Here is a 17,827-nt window from a genome sequence, read left to right on the forward strand (position 1 = left end):
AAGTCCCAGCAACATCCTCATAAATCTCATCTGCACTCTTTCCAGCTTAATGGCATCTTTTCTATAGCATGGTGATCAAAGCTGAATACAGTATTCCAAATGCGGCTTCACCAATGTCTTGTACAACTGCAACATAACATCCCAACTGCTATACTTAGTGCCCTGACTTTTGAAGGCCAGCATGCTAAAAGCCTTCTTCACCACCCTGTCTATCCGCAATGCAACTTTCAGAGAACCATGTACTTTGTGCTCCTCGGTCCCTCTGTTCTACAACATTCCCCAGGGCCCTACCATTCACTGTGAATGTCCAACCCTGATTTGTCTTCCCAAAATGCAACACCTCACACTTATCTGAATTAATCTCCATTTGCCATTCCTCGATCCACTTACCCAGCTGATCAAGATCCCTCTGTAAATTCTGATAACCATCTTCACTGTCAACGACAGCACATATTTTAGTGCCATCTTACTAACGAACCTATGAACCATGCCTTGTACATTTTCATCCAAGTCATTGATGGAGACAACAGATAGCAATGGGAATAGCACCAAGCCTTGGAGAACACCATTAGTCACAGTCCTGTAGTCCGAAAAACAACCTTTCACAATCACCCTCTGTTTCCTACCGTTAAGCCAATTCTGTGTGCAATCTGCTAGCTCTCCCTGGATCCCATGTGATCTAACTTTACATAATAGCCTACCATGTGGAACCTTATCAAAGGCCTTACTGAAGTCCATATAGACCACATCTACTGCCCTTCCCTCATCGACCTTCTTGGTTATGTCTCCAAAAAAGAATCATTTCATTATTTATTGAATGATAATATTATTTTTCCATTATTGGCTTCTCACCTCCATATTAGGACTTTACAACTCTTCCTGTTTAATTTCATCTGTGCTTCATAGAGGCATAGAGCAATACAGCACAGATACAGGCCCTTCAGCGTAACAAGTCCATGCTAACAGAGTGCCCACCCAGCTAACAATAACCTGGTTATTGTTCACTGCACAATAACTCGATAGAAATGCAGAAAGCAACAGCAACTATTGGAAGTGGCCTTTTTAAACTTCATCAATCAAGAGGGACTGTGGAATACCCTCTGCAAATTCAACTGCCCCCAGAAATTCACCTCCATCTAATGCTTGCTCCATAATGAAATGCAGGCCATGATATTAACTGATAGAGCCAATCTGAGTGAAGACGGGCATGAAACAAGGCATCATTGCCCTAAAACCTTTCACAATGTTTTTTGCTGTGATGTTGCCCCACACCTCCAACAAGGTTCCTGTGGGAGTGGAGCTAATGTTACGAACTGAACATTGATGGGAATCTGTGCAACGTGCAGTGAGTACATTCCAGAACCAAGGTCACCTGAACCTCAGTGGTGAAACTGGGGCCTCAATACTGCCAATATTGGCCTAGGAGAGCAGACTGACACTGATTCACTTCTCCTTCCAGTGAATTTGCATGATTTTGCAGAACCATCGTTGGTGATATTTTTCCAGTGCCTTGAGGTGTCTGTTGCAGGTAGTTCAAGTCTAAGAAACCAACAGGAGAGCAGGGATCACTGCCTTCCAGCAGACCAGGTCTGTGTCCTGATCTTCAAACACTCTTTTCTTCAATTGACCAAATGTTGGCTGGCAGATTGGTGGATTTCATCATCAACATTGCCTTGGCTGAGATGTGGCTCCTGGGGTTTAAGAAGTAGTTCACGCTCTCTTGGGTCTCACCATGAACCTACACTTACAGAAGGCAGTGTAGTGTGATGGGGCAGGTTGGTTGAGAACCTCTGTCTTGCAAATGTTGAATGCAAGGCCCATCCTCTTGTATGCTTCAGTGAAAGCATCAACAGCAGCTTGGAGGTGTCATATCCATTTTCTCTTTGCTTCAGCTACATTCTAAAACACCTCACCTCATCTCCCCCATATACTGCCTCCTCCTCCTATTTCTCTTGTTTTTAGTTCTGCTTATTTGTTGCATCTTCAAGCCTGGAATTAGGTACATAAGATAAGTACAGAAGCTGCTTGACCTCAGTGTCCACAGGTGTTGTCTGCCTTTAGTTCTGATTCCCAGCATCTGTACTATTTTAATTTTTGGAAAACAGATTTACTTTTAAATCTAAAGCAGGGTAGATGATTAACAAATGGGCAAGAAAGTATGGAATTAAAATATAATCACCCCCTGTTCTGTTGAATTTTGTGTGCTGATGTTTTTATTATACGGTTCATAGTGGTAGCATTGTACTGTGGAAACAAATGTGCTACTTTTGTTCTTTTAAATATTAATTAAAAATAACTCTTGGTTAACTTCAAGAACTCCCAACTATGGGACCACAGGAAATCTACATATTTTTAGAACATTCATTGAAGATATTCAAAGAATGTTAATGATCTTAAGTTAACAGTTCATTTAGCAATCAGCAGGTGTTGCTGGTTTTCAAAAGATAGCTTGGAGGACATTTTATTCTTTTGATGTTGAGTTTTCATACATTCAACTGGAACTTAATTTTGTTGCATTCATTATTTGATGTTTGCAAAAATGGTTTTGGTTAATTGAAAAGTGTCAGCATTTATTACAATTTACTTTGCAAGATTAGTTTTGGTTACTTTTGCATAATTAAAAGTTAAGTATCACTTCTAAGCTTTTAACATTTGTCCCCTTTACCATCACTTTTTCTGAATCCAATCTTTCTTTCAGCATCTTTATTTTCTTTGTAGTTTTTAACTCTGATTCATCCACCTTGTCAATTCTAAATTTTTTTTCCAAAGGTTCCATTTCATTGGTGAAAAAGATCCACTGCTGATCCTGTCAATCAATCAAGTCCCAGTGCCCCACTCCATAGTATTATGGAACCAGAACTTTTTTTAACGTTTTCCCTTCAGCCTAAGGGGCACCTGCTCCAGCAAAATCTGGCATCACTTACATTCTCTTCATTAAATAAAGTACTATACATAAATAGTTTACTTTGTACTTTTAATTTTTAACTACATCATAACCTCTTGTTTTCATGCATTACAAGAAGCATGGATTGTAAAGAACAAACAGGTTTTGAGTTGGGTCTGACTTTAGTTTGAGAAACTTTTGAAGAAAGAAATCTCAAATATTTAATGGTCCATGGCTGTTTTGCGACAGAGCAATAATGTAATGGGTTCATTGATATCAAGCAATGATAGTACTCTTTCTAATGTCTCATGTTAAAATATGCAAGTCTTTTTTTGTAGTCAGATCCTCCACTTATCTGAGCATAGACGTTAATAGCTTATTCAATACCACTACTGCAGTGTTGCCATCTCAATGCACATGACTTCAATCATAAACACTATCATCGTTGACCAATTCCTTGTACACACAGTGACTCACATCTAGCTTCTAATCCTCAATATCCACCCATTTGGGAAAACCTCCCAAGTACCACCTATAACAGCACTTTAAAACATAGAACACCTGGGCTTTGTTCCTCCATTTGTCCCAGTATGTAAGCAACCAAACACTCCCTCCGTTCCATTTTCATTGCCCTGGTCCTTACCATTTTGTCCATTGAAGCACTGGGAAGATTGTACCCATTATCTTTAGTTCCTGCCACAAGTTTGAGACACTTCAGTACTCCCACTTGAAGGTCTTGGGTTGAAGCAGATTGTTCATATTCACAACGTTTCATTGGACTCTGAGCTGACCCTCTGAATTCATTACCTTTTTCCTTACAAATATTCATATCCTTTTTACCCTGACTCTGCCCCTTCTTCAGTTGATCTGATCTCAAGCGTGTGTGTTTTACTTTCAGACTTAACTGTTCAATTGCCATCTTGGTTAGCATCACACCTTCCATTCTGTATAAATGTTGCATCATCTAAAGCACTGCTTACTGCATCTTTCCCGCCTACCATCTCTGCCTTTATAATTTTATTGGTTCCTGCTTCACCAATTTAAAAATCTCATCTTAATGGCATTGGCTCTGCCAGGTCTGTAAGCTCCTCCTGTTGAATGACCTGGCCCCTGAACTTCCTGTCCATTTTACTCTGGGCTCTGTACATCCCCTACTAGTGAAGACCACGCTTGTGGTATCAGTTGTCCAGTGTTCCTTTCCTTGGTATCTCTGCCTCCTCTCTGCCATTCTGTAGGACCTCTTTGAAGTCCATGACTATGGCTTTAGTTGCTTTTCTTGTATGAGTATCAATTTTTGCTTTTCAATTAAGTGCCATGGGATATTGTTCGCAGATTATTTCAGATCTCTGGAGCTACCGGTCTTTGGCTAATTTTCACAATGGAAGAAATATATAGCTATATGAAGAGCTATAATCTATAGCTCTATAAGCTATATAAAGAGTAAAAGGGTGGCTAGGGGGAGAGTAGGTCCTCTTCGAGATCAGCAGGGCTGCCTATGTTTTGAGCCGCAGGTGATGGGTGGGATTTTTAATGAATATTTCTCCTCTGTGCTTACTGAGGAGAAAATCGTGGTTGCTCAAGAGATGAGGGGAACTGGCGGAGATGTTTTGGAGCAAATTCATATTACCATGGAGGAGCTATTTCCAGCCTTACGGCACATTAAGGTGGTTAAATCCCCAGGCCTGACCGAGTGCATCCTCAGACTTTGTGGGAGGCTAGGGAAATTGCGGAGGCCTCTGTGGAGATATTTACTTCATCATTAGCCACTGGTGAAGTTCCTGAAGACTGGAAGGTAGCTAATGTTGTTCCATTGTTTAAGAAGGGCAGCAAGTACAAGCCAGGGAGCTACAGGCCAGTCAGCCTGACATCAGTAGTGGGGAAGTTACTGGAGGGAATTCTGTGGGACAGGATCTACCAGCATTTGGATAGGCAGAGTCTCATTAGGAGGAGTTAAGATGGTTTTGTACGTGGGAAGTCGTGTTTGATGAACCTTTTAGAGTTTTTTGAAGAGGTAACAAGAAAGGTAGATGAAGGTAGGGTAGTAGATGTTGTCTATTTGGATTTGCTCATTCATTTACCCTATCTATACAGTATATCCTGAAGCATCTCTATTTTTCCTTACAACCCACATTGCCACTCAACTTTTGTATCATCGTCAAAGTTGGAGATGGTATGCTTGGTCCTTTCATCCAAATCATTATCATTGATGTAGACTGTGAAGAGATGTGACACTCCGCAAGTCATTGCTTCCCAACCCGAAAATCATCTGTTTACTCTTTGTTTGCTGTCGCTAGCCAATCCTCAATCCGTACTACTAACTTCTGTGCTCTAATTTTGTTTCATAACCTTTTGTGTGGTAACTTGTCAAAGACTTTCTGAATTCCAAATACACCACACCTAATGGTCCCCTCTTCTTTGCAAGTTACAGCCTCAAACACCAATGGATTTCTCAACCGTGATTTCTCTTTCATAAATCCATGTTGACTTTGACCGATCCTGTTATTTTTGAAGTGCCATTACCTTTTCTTAATAATGATTTCCAGCATTTTCCCTAACTGCTGACAATAGGTTAATTAGTCTCTAGTTCCCCATTTTCTCTCCTCCTCCTCTCTTAAATACAGGAGTTAAATTTCTCCCCAACAATCTGTGGTAATGGTTGTGGAATCTATGGATTTTATAAATTGACAACTAGGGCACCAGCTCCAAAGCCACCTTTCACCAAAACCCTCTACGTGATTATTTATTTAAAAGCCTCATCTACAATCCTAGTTATTTGATTTGCCAGTATACCAGTCCCAGCCTGATTCAAGTGCAGATTGATAAGTATTTGATGGATGACATGGACAGGGTGGGCCAGAAGGTTTGTTTCTGTACTGTATGACTTCATGACTATGACTCTAATATATAGGTTTCTCTGGCCTTGATGTCTGAGGTAGTCCTTGAAATTCTAGTGCACCCAAAAGGCACAACTGAATGGATGTTGTAGCTTATTGAGAGCATAAATATACTGCTAACAGTCGGATCCGAGGTCATTTTGGATGGTGGGTAATAAGGGACTTAACTGAAGAGAGGAACATGTCAGGAGCAAATCTGCACCAGCATGGCTTTGGGAGGAGATAGTTGTCTACGGAGTGCCCAGTAGTCATTGTTCCCCTGTATTGATGCAAATGGAGTATAGCAAGGGATGTACCTGGCTGAATTTTGAAATGGTATGAAATGATCCAGAAATGGTCTTTATTGCACTTCAGCCTAGAAACAAATTTGTTTACAGTATCATAGGCCAAGGAAAACCAGTGTTATTCAGTTGAATTTTTACAACTATCTCAGAAGAGAGGTGACGTGCTAAACTGCCAATTTATTTTGTTCCTGTTTTGAAGCTGTTAGTTTGTATATTTCTGCCCACTTAATTAATGACGCCAAAGTGACAGTATTTGATTTAAATGTGGGTTCAATACAAAAAGTATGACATAAAATACCTCAGTGTGCCCACAGCTATAAACAGGATGAAACAAAAGGACTAAAATGAAGCTTTATACTACTATTGTCTATAATTGGAAGCTGGTATGAATTCCACAATGTGTGCCATCTAATGCAAAATAAAATGATACTCCTCTAGAAGGCACTGAGGTAAGACAATCTCTTTTTTTAACATGGCTCTTAAAGTACCCACAAGAAATGTTACTAAACTCTGTTTTCATATTTCTTTGACTTCCATCAGGGCTTATATTGACCCAGCAGTTTTAGTACTTGTAGGAAATCTGCTGTAGTCTCTTAACTCTTGTTATTGCATCCAATGTTAATGTATTACATCACATGTAGAACTTTGCAGAGTATTTTACCAAAGGGAGAGGACTGACTGAGGCTGAAGGTATGATTAATGAACAGTAGCAAGAAAAAAATGATTTTAGAAGAATAGAGAATAGTGTTTTCAGGCTGAAAGACTGAACAGTGGGAATGAAACATGAATAATCTGGAGTTGATAAAGCAGAGAATGTGGACTAACCATATGGCTAGAAGGATTTCTGAGAGAGAGTTGGAAGAATTTGCATGTTAGGATCGTGATCTTGAAGCCAGTAGACATGGGGATCATAGGGCATGGCAAAGAGGGGTAATGGATGAACATGGGAGGAATCGGCTACAGAACTGTGGATTAGCTGAAGCTTGCGGATGAAATTGACCGTATTATTTATGGGTGACTGGTTTAAGCCTTTGGGGTGGTAGAGCTTGGTAGCTGCTGTCTGGAGGATTAGTGGTCATAATTTTAACCTTGGCCCTTGACTAATGTGAAAGACTGTTTTCTTTCTTGCTAGCTTCAATTCCAATGTGTAGAAGCAGCTCCACTAACAACAGAATTCTCAAATGTCACTGATGTCTTTACTCTTGTACCTTTCAGTTTTTATTGAAGATCCATTCTGTTTGTACATGTGCAAAAGTATCAGTATCAAATTCTTGTTCATTTGGATATAAAAATTATTTTCCCTTATTTAAGAAAAAGACTTTTGATTCTGTTTACTATCTTTCCTTTTTTCATGCTTTCTCCCTTTGAGCGAGTTTGCTCCCTACAATTTAGCAACCTGTTCACCTACGTTAGATTTTCCAAGAGTATATGGGATGATTTTGCTGTATGCTTCCTGCAGCATTACAGAGCAACAGTTTTAATGTTGCCTTATTGCTACGCGCATGCAAATGAGATACCAGGCAGCCTCTCTTTTTATCTGCTTGGCTACTGTTTTAAACGCAAACATTCAGTCACTTCTATTTTGCTGTTTGATGATCACTTACCCATTAATGGTTTACTCCAACAGGTCAGGGATTACAGAACAAAATCTTTGCTTTTGTACAGTTACATCTGAACATATGAAATTATGAGCCTGTTCTTGGGAGATAGATGTGGTTTTCTCACCATCCTCTTCAATGTGGTGTGTTTGTATTATTGATGGTGAGAATGCTTATGCTGTGTAAGTGGAATGTTTAGCCCAAAGCATAGAACTTCTCTTTAGCTGTACCTAAATTACTATTTGTCCTTTTTTGTCACCAATTCAAAATGTTCAACTCGTACTGTGAGGCCATTTATGGGTATTACATGATGAGGCTACTGCTATTGAAAAGGTGTTGCAAGGCATTTTGTCGCAGCTTTAAACAAAGGGAATAAAACCCTACTTGTTTGGACAGTACAATTGATGCTTTTGTTCAGAATGTACAACTTCCCCATTAGTTTGTCTGAAGAAATTGTATTGCGTATGCTACAGCTGAAAGAGTGGAGGAGAAACATTGTTTAGTAATTATGGCTAAGTGCCCACCGGATCTTCTGTACATGCAGGAGGTCTGTCTAAATGCCAGTGCGCCAGCCTTTCATTGAATTATTTTAAGCCAGATGCAAAAGCTTGCTCTAGTTTCACATGGTTTGGTAATGCATGATAGAATACATTTCTACTAGAGTACAGATTCAGTAATCTGTACCTCTGACTGAATTAGTATTATGAGTTATTCTCCCTGCAGTTTTATTACTGCTAAATTTTCAACATTATAGATAACAGTTTAATATCTAATTAGGTTCCCATTTCTCAGGAGTAGATTAGCAGGAATTCTTTGGTGTATAGTTAGGACTAGTGATCCTAAATTCTACATAGAGAAAATAATGCTGTTTTTATAATGTGTAATTGATTCTGTGTTTGCTAAATGTCGTGTAAAAAGTAAATTATATCGGAGCAGATGTTGGGTTTTGGCTGGAACTTTCACACAAAAGGGGCTGCTGACAGCCATTGCCATCAGCTGTCTCCAAGCTCCATAGGCCTGCTGTGTAGCAACTTCAGTGTGCAAAACCAGCTCGCTTTACAACTGCAAAATGTGACGTTACTGGAATATGATGGTAAACAATTGAATGTAGAATTTTAATAAAGAGTTAATGCCAACATATAACAATAGTGGGAACAGGAGAACCTTTCTCTGTAGAACAGAAAAGGAAGCTAGATTGGAACAGGGAATAGTGCAAGTTTTCTAATTTTACTGCTGTTGTTTCTTATTAGGTGAGAAACTAATAAGGAGTTAAAGCTATGTTTAAAACAAAATTGCGATAAGTTACAAAACTGTAGTGATTATATTACTGACATTGTTCACCGAATGAGTTCAAATTCACCCGTGTCAATTTGAGATTTGAACTCGGTTTAAAATTTTAGAAAAACCAGATTATAAACCCAGCTGGAAAGGAAATCAGCTCCCTCACCCAATATGACCTAAATATGATTGTAACCCAGTGAAAATGTAATTTCCCTTTTACATTGTGAAGTGCTCTGGCTAGCTACTCTGTTTATTCAATACAATCAGAACTGGGTGATAAATTCCATCTTGTAACACAGAGGACAGAAACAGCCCCCTTCAGCCCATCGAGTCTCTGCCAACCATCAAGGTCCCATTTACAATAACCCCATTTTATGCTCTTCATTCCCATCAACTCCCCCTGGATTCTACCACTCATTTCTGCGCTAGAAGCAATTTACTTTGACCAATTAACCCATGTCCAAAGACACCCCCATGTCCTTGGGATGTGGGAGAAAATCTAAGCACCTGAAGGAAAGCCATGCAGTCACAAAAATACTGCACTGCACTTTCTCTGTGGCTGTGACACTTTATTCTGCATTCTGTATTGTTTTACTTTCTATTATCTCAATGCACTGTGTAATGAATTGATCTGTACAAATGGTATGCAAGACAAATTTTTCACTGTACCTTGGTACAAGTGACAATAATAAACTAATTCCAATTCCAAATAAGGTGCAAACTCGTACAGACAGCACAAGAAGTCAGGACTGAACCAAGTCGCTGGAGCTGTGAGGCAGCAGCTCGACAAGCTCTGCCACTGTGCCATGAGATTGAATAATCTTATCCATTTTGAAACTCCTCTGCAATGAGAATTGAGTTATGGGAGACGAGGCATGAGGATAAATACAACCTCCTGTTTACAAAAAATATATATATAATTAGTAGAAATCAGTTTTACCAAAAATTCTCTTCAAGAAAATAGCAAATGATTGCAACTTTATTTAGGTAAAGTTGGATAAAACTGTTGCCTACTGTATGTGGCTGAAGCTATCCACAGAACCCTATTATTAGGCAGACTTGCTAAAGGGGTTGCAGTACTTTGACTTCAGGCAGGAGCCTGGCACTGTGGAGACCAGACCTCAGTTATATGTTATTGATCATTTAAGCCCCATTTGTGAGGTTGCCCATTGCATCTTCTCCATGCATAACAATTGAAGAGTTCATGCAAGCTTCAAGTGCATCATTTTTGATCATTGCTTAATGTAATTACCAAGAGTTTTGCACTACTAACATGAAAGAATTTTAATTTGAAGATTCTTCATACTTTACATCCTCCTCTGTATTATGGATAATCCAGCACCCTTGAGACTTTGGTAGTACTGGAGTAGATATCCTAGAACAGTGGTTTTCAACCTTTTTCTTGCTGCGGACCCCCAGAACATGTCCTTGTTAGATGGTGGACCCCCAAAGCCCACAAAATCAAACAATCGATAATTCATGCATACAACACTTAAATTACTGCACATAGGCCCTATTGAAATAGTGACTATTTCAATCACCGATAATTACCAGCGGTGTCTTTCAGTGTTCAGTTCAATGTGAAGGTTGTGCCTGTTTTGCACTGCAGTTTGTCCAAACGTGGTGGTATGTGCAACACACATACGCGTACGTCATCCTCAATATTCAGTCTTGATCTGTATTTGGTTTTCATGGCAGTGACTGCAGAAAATGCTATTTCGCACAAATAAGTGGTTGCAAATGGTAACAGAACATTGATGGCTTTGCCGGACAGCAGTGGATACTCCTGGGAACATGCTATCCAGAACGACAACAGTAACATTCGGTTGAACTGCAAGGACAAAGTCCTGACAGATGACAGTTCAGCCATTTCTTCTTGTTCACGTCCAGTTAAATCAGTAAGCATGCATTCAAACGGATTTCGAATCCAATCAAACATGCTCGTGTCATCGTCGCCGAAATACTCATGGAAATAATGTGACAGCTGTTGAATATGGTTCAAAACGGTGCTCGCAATGGCCTCTGTCTTAGTCTTGTTCACTGTCAGAAAGTCAGCCAACAGCGGAAACATATTATAGACGCCTTGCTTGCATCTTCCCTTCCAGATACGGAGTTTTCTCTGGAAGGCATTGATTTTGTCATGCGTTTTCAGAACATTTGAGCCAGCTCCTTGCAATGATAGATCTAAGCTGTTCAAAATGTTGAAAATATCTGCAAGATAAGCTAATCTGGCAACCCACGTCTCATCTGTCGAGAACTGTGCCAATGATCCGTTATGCTCATTTATAAAAATGAGCAGTTCATCTTGCAATTTATATACACACTGCACAACGTGGCCTCGTGACAGCCATCTGACTTCTGTACGTAGCAACAAATGCTTATGCTCGGCTTCCATTTCACGGCATATGTTTTCAAACAAACGATGATTGAGCAGCCTGGCTTTGATAAAGTTAACTATTTTAATGCACGTGGAAAATACATCCGCAAGATCTTCATCCATATGCTTTACAGCCAAAGCCTCACGGTGAATCATGCAGAGGGTTGCTGCTACATGTGGAGCTACTTCTTTCACTTGTGCGACTAGACCCGACTTCCGTTCCGTCATTGTGGCAGCACCATCCGTGCATACTCCAATACACTGTGTCCACGCCAATGCCGATTGTACAAAAAAAGTGTCAAGCAGACAGAAAAGTTCTTCACCAGTTGTACGCCCTGGGAGTGCCTTGCAAAACAAAAAGTCTTCCAAAGCCTCTCCTTCCCAGCAATATCGAACATAAACCAACAACTGCACAGCACTGGCAACGTCAGTACTTTCGTCGAGCTGAATCGCAAATCTGACTTGCTGAAGACGTGCTATCAGCTGGCTCTGTATATCTTCTGCCATATCGCCAATTCTTCTGCTTACTGTATCATCAGACAGTGGAATGGCTTTCAGTTTTTGACTGGATTCTTTTCCCAGTACAACTTTGCACATATCTACTGCTGCAGGCAGTATAAGCTCTTCTCCAATTGTGTGAGGCTGTCTGGAACGTGCTATTTGTAATGCTACCAAATATGATGCGAGAAGAGCCTTCTCATTTACAGTGGCGCAGGCTGTCGTTTTGCCTTTCTGCTTGAGGTACAGCTCCTTTTGCCGCTCAAAATATTCCTTCGGTTTACTGGCAATATCTGGATGCACTGTTGTTAAGTGGCGCTTCAATTTCGCTGGTTTCATTGCATCGTTGGACAGTGTTTGCAAACACACAACACAGAGAGGTTGGTCCGCATTTGTCCCCACTGCGATGAAGCCATATGAAATGTATTCTGGATCGTACTTGCATTGTTTTCTCTTTCGGTCACCCTTATCCCCTTCGTCATCAGAATCTTCTGGTTTCTGGTCAGCTTTTCTCTTCAGAAATTTCTCCATACTCAGCAATACACACTGGACAGTTTAATTACTATTACTGATAAACAAAATTATCAAAACTAATCTAAAATTTACACGCTTGCGCACTTTTCGTTTAACAGTGACGTCACTGTGGCGTAAATGCACGGTAAGTAAGCAATATTATTAAGGCACACCAACAACGTCACTCAGTCTCACTAACATTACAGTGCACAACAGAATAGTAGTGAGTAGTGAACACTACTGACTACTCTGACTACACAAATCGAATATTAAGCGGCAGCTTACCAGAAGGGAACACTGTCTAAGTCTCTAAGATTGTCGCCTATAACAGATAGAATAGATATGGCCGATTTTCTGAATAGTGGAAAACTGGAGCAAGCAAGTAAGCTACGTATTTGTAACAGGTCGCTTTTCCATCTTTTTCTTGGCTTGCTGGCGGACCCCCTGGCAACCCGCCGCGCCAGGGGTCCATGGACCACAGGTTGAAAACCTCTGTCCTAGAATGTTGGATGTTACTCCTATTACTACCTAAACACACTTTCATTTCAATTTTTTTTTTACAAGTTACACAGTAGGATGACCTGGTGAGCTTAAAGGGAGTGGGAAACATTCAAGCATTTCAGACTGCTGCTCTGGCTGCAAACCCACCCAAGTTCCTGGTGTTCCAGGCTCCACCTGGCCCATAGTCCAGACCCCTGGCTCCAGCCTACATGGTGCTTGACCTCTGAACTCTTGGCTCACATTCCAGACTAATGAGTGAGCCAGATGCCAGACCATCAGGATATCCAAACAAATTACTGTACCTTTAACATGGATTGAACCTGCCAACAGTTGCAAAATGATTCTAGATTTTACAAACCTTTTTTAATTAGAACTAGTGTGTTTGACGAGCATTGATGTAGGATTCATTAAGAAGCCAGCTCCTTTGTGAGTAACCTCTTTGTTGGTTGTATTTGTTATATTTATATAAACAAACCTTATAGCTGAGCATAAAGGAAAGGAATAATATAAAATTGTTTAAAAATAATAAGTACTTGAAAAAGAGCATTTTTTTTATTTACAAAGGTGAATTCTGAGCTCATGATTAAGATGTTTTATTGACCTCTAGTCTGCTTTTAGATTTGAATTAAGATTATGTATGTTGTTTCATTTTGAGCATTCATAGTTCTGTCTCAATGGCTTGAAATCTTGCTTCCTGTATAAAGACTGAAAAATAATTGGATATCTTGGGGCTAGGTCATGCTGGGCCTAGTGCCAGCAGCTGTTGCCTGTAGTCATGACACACACTAGCTTAACTGATCCAGATGTGTGGGTCAAACCTGGTCTGAAGCTTCCCAGCCTCCAGTGGCATCGCCTTAAATTGTGCTCTTATAGACCCAGCCTTTTAAACACCCATGAAAGCAAGGAGAGTCTTGTCCCAGCTTTGCCAGCTGTCAATGAGGTAAGAGGTTTTAAATATCTTTATTTCAGACGTGTAGAAGCATTTAAAAAAAATTAAATATTTAACAAGTAAAATATTTAAATCATTTATAGGTAATTGAAGGTATTGAATGAAACTGATTTTTCGTCGTCTTACAATCTATATTGAAATCAATGGAGTTGCAGATGCTGTGCTAGTTCTAACCTGGTGTAGGACCTGAGATCTGGTACAGAATCCAAGAGCTTGCTCTCCTGTGAACAAAATCTGGGCTGTTGTATCTGAAATAACACATTATCATTTTGTTAAATACACTTATTATTTTTGTAGAACAAAATTGCCTTTCCCCATACCAACACAGCAGAATGAAGTTTTCCACAGAGAGTAGTGTAAGATAGATATCTGAATTGACTATCACATATTAATGCAACAGTTTAGTCATATTGCAAAACTGATGGTGCACTTTATTAAAATGCTAAATTGTAGTTATTATCATATTGTCCATATATTTCCAAAAGAATTTACTGAAATCAGGAATCATTTATCAGAATTACCCTTAATTCCTGTGGCCCTTTCCAAGTAATTGCTTTAAGTTAGAGATTTAAACAATACACTATCCTCCAAGGGCATCTCAGATCTCTGTGAACAGATCAAACAACTTGATGTCTCATAAACCAATTGGATTTAAGAACTGTTAGTGAACACTACAGGGGTTGAATCAGGATATGCAAGATAGAATAGTAAATTCACTATCAATCAGATACTGAAAGCAAAGTACGAAATGAAGTTTGGATTAGGAGAGAGTTAAAATAGATACAAAAATGTAATTTATTTTTATTTTTAAATCTTTTCATTTAAAAGTGAAATTTGAGATTCTACACTTGTAAAATTAAGTGGTAATTATGATTTTTCATACTGCTAAAAGGGTAATCTTGACTGAAATGAATAAATTAATCTTTTGTGATGGGTTTAGTCCATTAACATGATGTAAGTACAGGAATGCCAAGCTTTTGAATACTTTTGAATTGGGAGCTGCATAGTAAGAAACTATTTTTGTGCAGCTTATAGATGAATAAAATAATTCAGCAGTAACATCCACATTTTTGTATTTAACCGGGTACCAGTGTTTGCCTGAAGTTGCTATCCAATTTGTGAATAAATGAACATAAATGCAATAAGCTTTGTCCTCATTTTCAGTCTGAACTCTAGCACAATAATTTTTACTAACATTTATCTTTTGTTAATAAAATTAGTGTTGTTCCATTTTTGGACTATGTGAATTCACTTAATTTACCTGTAATAAAACTGATAATTAGTGAGTACTGTAATGATCAGTTCTGATATTTCAAGTAACTAACAGAGTGCTGTGGGGTGTTCGTTTGTCTTACTTTGAGACTTCTGTCTTAGTGAGAGATCTTGACTAGCAAGGGAAATAATATTGGATTCATCATTTATCATTTCATCACTTAAGTCCCATCTCATTGTTGCCAATATTGAGAGTGATCCACTAATCATTGGATAACCTGCATCTTTTGCTTAATGACCAGAGCCATACCTGGGTAAAAATAATTAACTTCTTGCTTGTGTTTTACCTTGAAGAGTTATACACATTTATCTACATTTTAGTGTAGTTGGCTCTAGTCATGCGTTTAACAATTGACGAACAACATTTTCTTCTGCAATTTTTCATTTATCCCTTCAGTCATAGGATTCAACTATTGCAGTTGGCAGTGCATTCTCCAACTGCAATATAGATCAGTATTCCTTGCCCATTACTCACATCCATTTCATAATATTTTTACAGCCAGTGATCACAAACCCCATGGTTAAACTGCAAATTATCACAAGTCATTTGACATTTTTCATGCTACTATTTACCTGCACTTTACTGTTAGTGAAGTTTGAGATGTTAACATAATTTCATTATTTCACATGGTGTTGTATGTTTTTTGGGGGGAGGTGAAAATACAAATTTTCAACAAGGTTGAGTACATTTATTAATCATTGATATTTGCAGGATGCAATGACAGTAAATGCATGTAAAGTAATGAGCAGTGTTATGGAATAGTAAGATATAGGCTTCTTTCATAAAGTGAATTTTAGTGAGTTCAACTGGGCTGTCTAAAGAACTTGTTAATGCAAACAGATAGTAGGAATTGAGAGAACTTAAACCTCTCACACAAATTGTACACCTTCTAACAGACAATTGAAAATTGTTTCCTTCTTGGTTAGGGAATAGTATGTGTGGGGATCCAAAAACAAGAAGCAGGAAAATACCTTTCAAAAATAAATTATATATTCTAATTGAACTTCAAATATTATGTTAAAAATAGAACACAGGTCCATACAGATGGTTGTTACTTTGATTACAACATAAATGAATATTATCTAACAGCACATGTTAGACATGCAGTCACTTGATGCCTGTTTTGCATCTCTATAGGTTCACCAAATTTATTGATGCAGAGGTCAGATGAGAATTTTAGGAATAATTTTAATTATTGCCTGCCGTCAGCATTTAGGAAAGCAAGCTGAATAGTTGATGTAACAAAATAAGCTGGAGTTACATTGACATATTCTTTTAATTGTAAGTTCACGATTTGAGCACAAACACATGCATGGTGGTATGATAATTAAGCAGGTGCAGTATGTAAAGTGTGAGCGTGAGAATAAGGTTTAGCTTTAAAAGGTTGTAGTGGCACTTGAGACGCTGGCATTTTTCGTCAACCTGTTGATGAGACTGTCAGTCATCCTAATGCATTCTGTTGTAGGTTCATTAATGCAAAATTCATAGGACCGAAATGCATAGAAAAACAGCAAAGTGGATTTGCCTTATTGTGAATAGGTGGTTTTAATGCTGAGCTGCCTTATATGGCCACTGAAAGATGCCGAGCATTGCTAAGCTGCGGAGTGCCAGCCTAGTGCAGACAGTCTGCTGACTCAAGCTTGACCTCTCCATTGGGTTGCACTCCTGACTGCAGTCTGAGCTGGCTCATTGAGATGCAAGGCACAGCAGAACAGTCCGCAGCTGTATGCTGGAGGCAAAGTTAGAGAATGGATACAGAGAGTGACCGTAGAAAATCAACAAAGAAGCAGTCCTATTCTCTCTCAATAGCCAAACAAAACTGAGGTTCTCAGTAAACACATGTTCTTTATTTAGCATACAGGGGGAAAATCACACTGACTCCTATATTTTTTCCATATCTTCTAAGATCTCCATCAAGCCTGTATCACAGTTTGAAGCCAGTCTATTGCATTAGTAGGGAGAGGGTGTGGTATTGGCATAGCATCAACTTGGTGCAGTAACAGAAATGTAGTAGTTGGCAAATAAAGATGAATTAACTTTTATTCTAGTTAGAGTTTAGGAGGTTCATTATTGCCTGTTACCCAGATGCTTGTTTGGAAGTAGCAGCTTGTGATATTAGACAGTCTAGTTATTAGGCAAGAAAGCACTAGGTTTCATCACCCACGAGGTGGTGAAAGACAATGTAGTGGTAAACAAATCTCAGTCATGACTTGAGGTATATCTTTGTAATTTTTATAACTTATTCAAACAATTATAAGTTTACATTGGTTTTGTTTTCAGTATAATAGTAAGTATAGAGTGAGGTTCTGAGATAAATAATAAAAATTTTCTCTGAGTTGAGGATCATTTTTAATCTTTTATGGGCATTCTTTGATCCATTTACTTAAGCATATTTCAAGATTCATTTTTGCTCTTCAGACATAGGTGTACTGTAATTTTTGGGCTATGGACAAAAAGGTAGAAGTTGTATAGATGTGAAATCCATCTCTAAAAGTCTTGCATCTTCAGTTCAAGTTGTTTTTGAAGACATCATGAACGAAGGAACAATCTCATTAAACGAAAACATTGAACCACCTTATTTATTAGATTATTTAGAGAGAGCTTTTGTAATTCCACTGTATTTTGATCCTTTATAAGTTACATTTAAGTAGATTTCCAGTTTAGGTTGGGAGTATTTGTTTCATTTGAATAGGTCTGGTTCTGTTACTATTAGTGGGAAAATGTTGGAATTAAGCTTTTTATCTCTAATTTGTATGTCTGTGAAGTGGTAGGAAT

At 38.7% G+C, this 17,827-nt stretch overlaps 2 protein-coding genes across 3 annotated transcripts in view; one reads left to right on the forward strand and one right to left on the reverse strand.

Annotated features, from left to right (window-relative positions):
- Positions 1-7,757, reverse strand: part of zbtb42 (zinc finger and BTB domain containing 42) — a 45,196-nt gene extending 37,439 nt beyond the window's left edge. The window contains exon 1 of the mRNA XM_052015835.1: positions 7,667-7,757. The gene's annotated coding sequence lies outside the window, so the exon portion shown is untranslated. The remainder of the gene's footprint in view (positions 1-7,666) is intronic.
- Positions 1-17,827, forward strand: part of akt1 (v-akt murine thymoma viral oncogene homolog 1) — a 100,914-nt gene that overhangs the window by 23,492 nt on the left and 59,595 nt on the right. The window lies entirely within an intron of this gene.

This window comes from Pristis pectinata, chromosome 1, assembly GCF_009764475.1.
Source record: "Pristis pectinata isolate sPriPec2 chromosome 1, sPriPec2.1.pri, whole genome shotgun sequence".
Lineage (NCBI taxonomy): Eukaryota > Metazoa > Chordata > Chondrichthyes > Rhinopristiformes > Pristidae > Pristis > Pristis pectinata.